We start from the raw sequence: 11,269 nt of genomic DNA on the forward strand, positions 1-11,269 counted from the left end.
TTCAACTTGGGCAAGTAAGTACAAAACATTTTATTGTTCTTTTTCAAAATTGCTATTTTAAGGCAAATTATTCATTTTATACTAAATTTTACGACATAAATTCGGCGAGTAACAAATAACCTGCAAATCGTCTATCCTATCTCATGCTTTTATTTTTAAATCTCATGCTTTCTGGAATTATTTCTCATGCAATATTTTTTTACGACCTGGCAACACTGGTTTTGATCAGTTTGGTTTGTTTCTGCTGTGGGTATGCACGTACCTACATATAGTCTGTTCGCTAAACTCAGACGCAACTGGCTACATATTTTAGTCGATAATTTTTTTGTTTTTTGCCAATTTTGCAAAAATTTGCAAAATTACTAACTATTTAGTGATTATTAACTATTTAGTAATTATTTTTTGCCAATTTTACTAAAATTGGCAAAATTACCGACTAAAATATCTAGAAAGTTGCGTCTGAGTTTAGCGAACAGACTATAACATACTTTCCCAATGAGTGCAAAGCGTAAACGAATTGTGGTTTCGATGGAGACACGTTTAAAAGTGCTAAAGCGGATTGATAATGGTGAATCCGTGGCGAAAATATGTGCAGAATTTAATGTTGGAAAAAGCACTGTAAATGACTGGCGAAGAGATAGACGGTCCATTGAGGAGTTTTGCTCGAAAATGGAATCTGATAAAAATCTGGGTAGCCGTTGTACGAGAAAAAAACCGATTTCCGAGGTCGTCGATGAAGCTTTGTGGATCTGGTTTCTTCAGGAACGTCGAAGAGGTACACCGATTGGCGGCCCAATTTTGAAAGAAAAAGCTTTGGCTATCCACCAGAAGATTAATAATGGAGGCGAATTTGTGGCAAGTGATGGTTGGCTTAATCGATGGAAGAAGCGACACGGAATCCATTTCGCACACGTAAGTGGAGAAAAACTGTCTGCTGATTCTTCTGGTGCGACAGAATTCAAGATTAAGTTTGGTGAAATGATTGAAACAGAGAAATTATCTCCAGAACAAGTTTATAATATGGACGACACCGGGCTAAACATTAAAATGTTACCAGAAACAACTTTTCTAGGCAGTCATGAACAGTATGCTTCTGGCTTTAAAACGAACAAAGAACGTATTACATTGGCCGTTTGTTCGAATGCAACAGGGACTCACAAAATTCCTCTGTTCGTTATTGGCAAGTCTGCTAAACCACGGGCATTCAAAAACTTGAATCCATCTTCCCTTCCGGTCTATTATAAGTCACAAAAATCAGCGTGGATGAATTCAGACTTGTTTAAAGAGTGGTTTAATTTAGAGTTTGTTCCAAAAGTTAAAAAACATTTAAAAAGTGTAAACTTGCCTATCAAAGCAGTTCTAGTGGTAGACAATGCTCCAACCCATCCTCATGACTGCAATGTAGATGACATAAAATTAGTTTTTCTTTCTCCTAATGTGACAAGCTTAGTGCAACCGATGGACCAAGGAGTGATCGAAAGCTTAAAGAGACGATACAGGCGTAAACTTGTTTCTGAAATTCTGCAACATTCGGAGAGTGAAGACAAAGGTCTTTTACAAGTCATCAAAAATATCAATATTAAGGACGTTATCTATATGTTAGCTACAGCATTTCAAGAAATGCCCTCTTCAACGTTTGTTAAATCTTGGAGAAAACTTTGGCCAGATGTTGAGAATCTAGTTGTGATCTCGAATATTGCAGGGACTGAAGAAGAAGAAAACAAATCCACTCTACAAGACCTTCAAAAGTTATCGGGTAACGAAGCATTACAGCCAGAAGATGTGGAAAATTGGATGATAAACTTTGATGATCAGCTTGAAAATGAATTTTTGAATGATGACGAAATCATAGATGTAGCAACCAAAGAACCAGAGGAATATGATGAGAGTAGTGATGTTGAAGAAGAGGAAACGGTTTCTCACGAAGAAGCCAAAAATGCAATGGAAATTGCATTAAAATACATTGAGCAGCAACATGAGTCAACAGCATTAGACGTTCTGGTGATTAGAAAATGGAGGGATGTCGCATACAGAAATTCACTGAAGGTTAAAAAGCAGAAGAAAATTACAGACTTTTTTAAAAAATAATTACTTTTTAAACTTGTACATATTTGCTGATGTATGTATGCAGCACATTAATGTATGTAAATACATATGTAATATGTAAATAAATATGTAAAACATACTTCTTATTTTTTTATATGTAATGTATGCAAGTAAAGTACACTTTGGATTAACCGGCCAAAACGGCAACCGGTCAGGTATGAAGTCCCGAGGTGACCGGTTAAGAGGAATTGTACTGTAAGTTGTATTAGTTTATACTGTAGACTAGCTGGCACCCGCGACTTCGCCCGCGATACTTTAAAAATGTTAGAAAACTTTGTTGGTTTAGCGGTTAGGTACATTGATTTCCCGTATGTTTTTTATAGGTTATTTCAACCCCTTGGCCCTTGGTCTAAATCTGGTACCCGTGACTTCGCCTGCGATACTTTAAATGTTACCTTGTTGGTTTAGCGATTGTTTTAGTTAGATACGTTGATTTTCCGTACATTTTTATTTTTTTAAGGGTTGTTTTAATATATTTCAAGACTTCTTATTGTAGTGTAAAAAATTCCAAACAAAATTTTATACTGGTTAGTTTTCACTTCCTTGCCATCCTTTCTTAAACATAAAAAGCGGTATATTACATAAAAATATAAACTAAAATTGACGTGTTTTGCCATTTTTTAAAACAACAAATAGTTTTTGAGATAAAAATTATTTACTTATTTATGGATTTGTTTCAACCCCACAAAATAAAGAGTTTATAAAAATTCCTTCTTATCGACCCCCTACAACCCAAATTCAATCTGTATCCAAAATTCAGGTTTCTATGTCAAGCCGTTTGACTTAGGTCGTAATGAGTCAGTCAGTCTCATAACGACTTTATTATATTAAGTATAGATAAATAAGAACGAATTGTTTGATCGTCCGTATAACTACGTTAATAGCTTGGCTATTCTTAAAATTTGCGATGTTAAATATTTTTTATTCAGAATTTTAATATATGTGAAAGGAATGCTCTAATACAGAAAAAGATTTGTATAATGGATATCTTGAAAATCCCCTGTAATTGTTTTTCACAACAAAAAGGTCGGGCACGAATTAAGCACCGAAATTAAAAACATTATTTTTGTCGGAGATAAAGTTAAGTTAGGTTACTGTCGAATAGGCTGGGCTTATTTTTACCTTTGGTGCTCAATTTGTGGACGCCCAACAAAAAATGCTAATATTTTGCTAATTCATTCAACTTCGCATCTTACACAATAACACAGTTCGTAATAATTCCGATGCCAATGTGAACACAATGTATACGTTTGAATTCACTGCTGGTATGTGGAGTGTACGTGTACAAATGGTTTAATCAGTTTTTTATTGCAGAATTAACAAACAACACAGATGAGTTTGCTGCTGAAGAAAATTGGAAAGGAACAGTTCTTCCCATTAAAAAACGAAAAAGAACTTCACATTTGCAAAAAAATTCCGAATGGTTAGCAATGGATTTAAAGCAAAGTCAGCGCTCATTGGCAATTAACATTTTAAGAAATGGAAGTTGCAATGATTTAAAACCCGTTAGTATTCGAGGGCAACAGCATATTTTAACAAATACTTGTGGCTTTGATTCAACTGTTCTTTTATTGGCTTGTAATTGGTGTGATTATTCTGCAATTGCTAATATATTCAAACTAAAAGACAACTGTTTGGCAAAAATTATAGAAATGTGCTTCAAAACTATTAACGTAGGTTTGTATAAACTCAGAGCAGAACTTATATTAAAAATATTTAACAACACCGCTAGCAAGCACGAACTTTCAAAAAATCTTATTCAAATCGATACACAAACTACAATTGAATCCATATAGTCAAGTCCCTTTGTAACATCGGGGAATTGGATCATTCGTTAATAGAAAAACATTTTTGTAGTAAGTGTAACAAAATAAGAATTCTATCCTATTGTTCCAGTTGCGCCTCAATTAAATTTAAATTTAGAAAAAGAAATTTTAAGCCGTTATATACCATCACACAAGAAATGTACCCCTGCGGGTTGCAACGGTATAATCGACAGCACATTTGAAGTGAATAGAAATTATTTATTGTTTGAAATAGGGTCCAACACTCCTCAAAAACTTAGTAATATACCTCGTTTAATTGCATTTAATAATCAAGAGTATGTGTTAGGTGGGTTGATTTCGTACTCAGGGTACTCTGTACCAAATGATTTAAAATTTTTTAATGCATACGCATTTAGATTAAATGGTAAGTGGGAGATCTATGATGATCTTCAAAAGGAGAAGAGGGTTTGTTTGGATAGCGAGAATGTATGTGTCGAGGCTATTATTTATATTGGAATTGTAAATTAAAATTTATTACATTATTGTCGTATTTATTAAATTTATTCCTATTAATTCCTACTTATATTGATCATATTAGCATAGTATACAGGGTGAGTTATAAAGAGTGGGTAATATTTTACATGATGACTCCTTAGCGGAAAATACTATTTTTTGCTTATTAAATAGGGGTCAAATATTAAAACGTACTTGAGACGTGTTAAAATTGTAAAAATAATTTAGCTATGTCATTGTGTTTCAGTTATTTTTTACCAGATCAACAAAAAAATTCGTATAAATAGGATTTTTGACCTTAGAAGTTCGAAACTATTATCGCTTTTAATATATCGCAAAGAGAGCGCTGCATACGCTCTCTTCTTTTAACAAAATACGTCATAAATTTGTTGTACTTTTTCCATTTATAATTTCATTGTAAAATTCGTATTCAAACTATATTTTTAAACAAAAATGGAATAGGTACATGTGTTATCCTTATAAAATAAACCGTTATCGAGATACATATATACATTTTAACAACTTTACTTTTTGCACTGGTTCTCTCTCCTTAAATGCATAAGTTGCACTTAGCTGGAGTAATACTAACATCCTGATTGATTAAAAGGTAGATGTTAAAAATGTTTAACAAAGTGTACTTACTATGACAATAAGTGAAACATACTGACATAGATGTTGTACAGAGGTGTTGTATCAATTTTTATGTTTAACCTGAAGAATTTTCAAAAATTCCAACGGCATAATTCAAGATACATCCAGCACAATTGCGTACCATTAAAATAAATTTATATTCTTAAAAAAACCCGGGGGCTGAGGGTCAAGTTGGCCCCCGAGCTTTAAATGTTAAATAAAATGCGTAACGTTGAAGCATTTTCAAAAATTCCAATGGCACAATTTAACATACATCGAGCACAATTGGGTAACACAAAAATAAATTCACATTAAAAAAAACCGGGGGCTGAGGGTCAAGTTGGCCCACGAGCTTTAAATGTTAAATAAAATGCGTAACGTTGAAGCATTTTCAAAAATTCCAACGGCACAATTCAAGATACATCGAGCACAATTGCGTATCATTAAAATAAATTTATATTCTTAAAAAAACCCGGGGGCTGAGGGTCAAGTTGTCCCCAAGCTTTAAATGTTAAATAAAATGCGTAACGTTGAAGCATTTTCAAAAATTCCAACGGCACAATTCAAGATACATCGAGCACAATTGCGTACCATTAAAATAAATTTATATTCTTAAAAAAAACCCGGGGGCTGAGAGACAAGTTGGCCCCGGAATGTTAATCATAGTGTAATTGAGTTTTCGTATCAGCACAAATTAAAATAATATCTGCACAAATTAGCACAATTTAAAAACATAAGCAAAACAATGTTTTTTAATTTTCGGGGGCTAACTTGATAGACATGAAAGCCATCCTCACCGAGATGGATGTCCCAGTGATTCGTCTCTGGCGCATTATAGCTCGTGATGGAACTATTACCTCATGCATTAAACTAATCACCGATAGTGAGCAAAAGTATACCTACAGAATTGTTAACAAGAGGTTTTTACCTGGACGGCATTTCTGTCAGAGGAGAACTCCCCCTTAACTCCAACCTTATCCCACCTATACCGAAATATTGTAGAAGATGTGCTCACAACGGACACATTATCCAGGAGTGCACTGTAAAACAGTTCAGATGACCTACTTGTGGTGAAGAACACCGTTCCACATCATGCCCAACCAAAATACACCTAAATGTCCTAACTGTGATGGACTCCATGCGGCTCAAGAACATTTTTTGAAACACATTAATAAGTACCACAGAATTTAATTGAAACTGTAACTTAAGTTGTAAAACTAAATCATTGTAATGTAACTGTAATGTAATCCACTAATTTGTCGCTAATGGCCATTTGGTCGATGTGATTACCTAAATAAAAAATTCTACATCTTAGATTACAATTTTATGAGAAAAGAAAAGGCCACCTCATCAGTGTATCGTGAATAGTGGTAATTTCACCAAAATTCACGGACCGTAACGCACGCCCTCAAATGGGCGGAGCCTAATGCATACGCGCTAGAACATATAAAAACCGTCATTCGATAGCAGATCCTCAATCTGACGACTTCACGACAGATGAAGAAATGAACAACACGAGTCAGAGAAAAAACGAAGAAAAAATGGACCACGAGACGACGAAGAAATCAGCCACGAAAAGGCAAAGAACTACAGCACAAAATGGCAGCGAAGACGAAAAAACAGAGGAAATAAACTCCCTGATGAAGATTATCCAACAACAAGCTGAAGATATCAAAATCAGAGATGAGGAAATAAAGAGACTCCATGCCCAAATAGAGGATCTAAAAATCACTATGGTTCAATCAAATAAAACCCTGATGGAACACATGGATTCTAGATTCAATCAACTTGCGAATACACCAACGGAGAAGGCCACGCCTACAACCAGAAAAGAGGACCCGCCTACTGCAACAACTAAGGGGGCAAAAGATACCAAAGAAAACACGCCTACAGAAGCATCTAAGGGGGCAAAACCAAAAATCAAAAAGCAGAATGAAGAATTTCCAGCACTAAAGGAGAAGAAAATGGTTGAAAAACCAAAGGAAAATAAAAAAGATGACTGGGAAAATAAAGCCACAGCGGCGATGAGACCACACACGCCAAACGATGACTTGTACGAGCTTCCAAAGGGAACAATGGAGCCCATACACCCCGCCAAAAAAGCGAAAACTCAAACAGAGGACAAAACAAAACAGCAAACAGAAAACGAGATGGAAATAGACGACCAACAACAAGAAGTACCCGCCAGACAAAATAAAAAACCACCAGTTATCAAACTGCAGTCAGTCAACGAGACTAAAAATATACTGACATTAGCCCAAAATCAAGGAGTGATAACTAGCAACAAATTATCAAGAAGCGGCCGTGAGACGCTGATACAGGCAAAAAACATCGAAGACTACAGAAAGATGACCCACATCATAGAAGATTACCACAAGGACACGAAACCCATACAATGGATCGCGTTCCCCCTGGAAGAAGACAAAAACGAGCAAAAATTAGTCATCAGAGGACTACCAACAAACACTAAACCCGAAGACATCATAAAGGATCTGCAAGATGAATATGAAATAACAGCCAAAGACGTAAAGAACATGACTTCAAGAAAGCCAGACAAAAAAGAACTACCTATGTTCATAACTACGATAAACAAAGAAGACACCAAAAAAGCCTTGAAAATCAATAACATAGGTTACATGAGGGTAACAGTGGAAACACTGAAAAAACCAGCAGGACCCACACAGTGTTTCAACTGTCAAGGGTACCACCACGCCCAATCGGCATGTCACAAAGAACCAAGATGTGTGAAATGCGGAGATGACCACATCAGCAAAGACTGCAAGAGACCGAGAGGAGAAAAAGCAACCTGTGCCAACTGCCAAGGGAGTCATCCAGCAAACTTCAGAGGATGCTCAAGATACCCTACCTGGGGAAGAAAACCACAGCAGCAACAACAAACACAACAACAGAGACAACAACAAACTCCGAGAGACAGAGTAAGCGGCAAATCGTATGCACAGGCAACGAAGAAAACAACAGAAAGCGTGACAGAAAAAATTCTACAACAAACCGACCTAACAGAAATGCTAGAAGATGTAATCACATCTTTAGTATTTAAAGCGATAGGTAACCTAAAACTGTCACTGAACTAAGAAGAACCAATTTGGGATACTTGAGGATAGGCTCCTGGAATTCAGGAGGAATAAGGACCAACCAAAACATCTTGGACGAACTGGTCAACAGGTATGAAATGGACGTAGTAGCCCTACAAGAAACAAAAATTACTAACAACATCAACTTGAAGTTTCCAGGCTACGACGTTTACAGAAACGACAATACAGGCAGATCGGGTGGCACAGCTATCCTAGTAAAAAGAGGTATAAAACATACTAGGATACCAACACCACAACTAGTTAACATGGAAGCCACTACAGTGAGGATACAAATGGAACAAGGAGAAATCAGAATTACCTCTGCATACGTTAGACCACTAGACCCACTGTCAAATGATGATCTGAACGCGTTTCTCGACATTGACGAACCTGCAATAATAATAGGAGACCTAAACGCAAGATCCCCAAATTGGAACGACAGAGCTACGAACAGAAACGGAAGAATTCTGAATCAATACACAGAAAATAGAGACGACATAGAGGCAATGGGACCAATTGAACCAACCAATTATCCACCTAACGGACTTCCTACACACATAGACATAGTAGTAGCAAGAAACATCGATATGCAAACAGAACTACAAACAATAAATGAAGGTACAGTAGGCCACAACCCGATACTACTAGAAATAGGAACGTGGGAAGAAGAAACCGTCACAAAAAGAACAAAAAAGAGGACAAAATGGACAAACTTCAAAAGACTAGTTAGCCAAGGGATAAACACCGTTCCTGTAATAAATAGTCCGAGAGACATCGACGAAAAAGTCCTAGAGTTGGAAAGGATAATTCAAGAGGCGCTAAGAAACAGCACAACAGAAGAAGAAATCGAAATACAGACAGGAAGGTTCAAAAATATCACCCAAGAAATAAAAGACATGATTCGGGAAAAGAATAGAGCCAGACAAAGAGCCAGAAGAACAGGACGACAAGCCGATAAAGAAAGAGCAAACAGATTAATAAGAGAAGTCAAAACCGCACTAAACGAACACCGAAGTGAAACGTGGAATAATTATATACAAGAGATGGACGAAGGTGCACCAAATATGCAAAACATTTGGAAACTACAGAGAATACTAAGAAATGACAGAAAACCCATCCCACCACTACACGGACAAAACGGTATAGTGTATACTATAGACGAAAAATTAGAAGTAATGAAGTCTACCCTAGAAAGAGAATGTACGCTAAACTACAGACAAGAAGAGGACGTGGACTTCATAGAAGAGGTAGAAAACCAAAGAAATAGGCCAGATGAGCCAGAAGAAGACATCCCTCCAACATCACCAGCAGAGATAAATGTACACATTAAAAAATGTTCACCAAAAAAAGCTCCAGGCCCAGATAACATCACGAACAGAGCTTTAAAATATCTACCTGCGAGGGCTATAGTATACCTAACAAATATAATAAACGGCATATTAAGATTCAAAAAAATTCCCGAATCAATGGAAAGAAGCCCATGTCATAATGATACCTAAACCTGGCAAAGACTAGTGATGAGCGAGACTGGTCTTGGTCTTGCGGTCTTGGTCTTGGTCTTGCAGCAAGACCAAGACCAAGACCAAGACCAAGACCGCCTTTTGGTTGCAAGACCAAGACCAAGAACAAGACCAAGACCAAGACCGAACCTTGCAAGACCACGCAAGAACAAGACCAACCTGCAAGACTCTTGCACTTTTTTGAGAAAAATTGGTTTTTATTATTTAACTTTATTTTTTTAGTTCAATAATATATAATTGTAAGAAACCTTAAACAATATCGAATTTTTAAAATACATAATATTTTGGTTATATTTTTAAGTCGTTTTGATTAAGTCAAACGGTTTGCATTTTCTCAACCTTCAAAGTGTCCAGAAGGCAAGTTTTCAAACGGCGACAGTTCAAGGACAATTGAAATTACTTGTAAGACAAAAAAATGTAATTATAGATAGGGTAATCCATTTAAACAAATGCAATTAAAAACGGTTTTTATGTACCAGTAGTTTTCGCTTTTTTGTCTAATAAAAATACTGACACTTATCTCAATTCTTTTCGCATAATCGAGGAAAAATGTAGGTCGTCAAATTTAAAATGAATACAAAAAATATCATAATAGATTTTGAAAAGGGATTCGGGATTCACAATGCTGTAAAAGCATTGTGGCCTGAATAAAAAATAACTGGTTGTCGATTGTAATGTGTCAAGCTTGGTATCGCAAAATCCAAAGCTTAGGTTCAGTTTCTGAATATAATGACAAAAATTCCGATACTGGGAAATTTTTAAAAATTTTTTTGGATTAATTTTTTACAATCAACGAAAGTTGGAAGTTGAATTATTTGTGAAAATCCCGGATGACAAACGCGTAAAGAATTTTACTGATTTCATAGTTGAAAACTATTTGGAAGAATCTAGGTTTTCCCCAGAAAGGGCCAGTAGTACAAATAGTATGTGCCGCACTTGAAATGCATGCGCATCATTTCAGTGTGTTTTAAATTCTAGTTTTTACTACCCACATCCGAATATTTTCAACTTTTTAAATGTCATAATGGGTATTCAATCCAAAAATATGTGAAAATAAAAAGTGCGAATAACTCGTGTTACGAGAGCAATGTAGTTTAAATAAAATTAAAGAACTGCAAGATAACAAATTACAGAATTAAGCGTTTATAACTCCCCATTAGGTTTAGTTATTATGCTATAGTATTAGGTCTATAAATAGGTATGGTAAATATGTACGTATTTACTAAAAAGTATGTTTTAGCTAGTTTATAAAAAAAGTTAATTATATTAAATAATGATTAAATAGAGTAAAAAATATTTGATTTTTGTGTTCTCTTAAAAAAATTTAATTTATGTTCTTAAATTTGACCCGCGTAGGATAAATACTACAGTGTTTGAGTGAAAGGAGCAGATCATTATCTGTTAACAACTATAAACCGTTTATCCCTTTTCGTAAAATCCGTGAATTGAAGGTCCCCGACCATTTGTGGCACCTTTTAACAAGCTCTTTTTCTTTAACATTTTATTAAAATACAGGGGCAATAAACAATAATCCAGACTCAAGACGTGGTCTGAAGGCAGGCGGCAGGTATCGACAGCATGCAAAACACAACGTGACACAACCGAAGGCCGGCAATTGCAACAAGGGTTGTAAATGCAGGTT

This window comes from Diabrotica virgifera, chromosome 9, assembly GCF_917563875.1.
Source record: "Diabrotica virgifera virgifera chromosome 9, PGI_DIABVI_V3a".
NCBI lineage: Eukaryota > Metazoa > Arthropoda > Insecta > Coleoptera > Chrysomelidae > Diabrotica > Diabrotica virgifera.